This window comes from Quercus suber, unplaced genomic scaffold (assembly GCF_002906115.3).
Source record: "Quercus suber isolate HL8 unplaced genomic scaffold, Cork oak 2.0 scaffold_522, whole genome shotgun sequence".
In the NCBI taxonomy this organism is placed as follows: domain Eukaryota; kingdom Viridiplantae; phylum Streptophyta; class Magnoliopsida; order Fagales; family Fagaceae; genus Quercus; species Quercus suber.
The window spans coordinates 429,064-429,264 of record NW_027069971.1 but is presented as its reverse complement, the minus strand read 5'-3'; positions in this window follow the sequence as shown (position 1 = coordinate 429,264).

The following is a 201-nucleotide window of genomic DNA, read 5'->3' as shown; positions in this document are numbered from 1 at the left end:
TCCACAGTATGCTGGTTTTGCTTGTGCTCTTTTTGTCTTTTCTTTTAAATATTTATATGTACATACATAGTTATACTGACACAACACATTTTTATAATATTTTCACAATTATTAAGGTGTCAATTTTTTAAAGGTCAAATAAAATAAAAGACTAAGAATTACTACTATCTGAAGAAGACAAGACCCCCCTCCCCCCCCCCC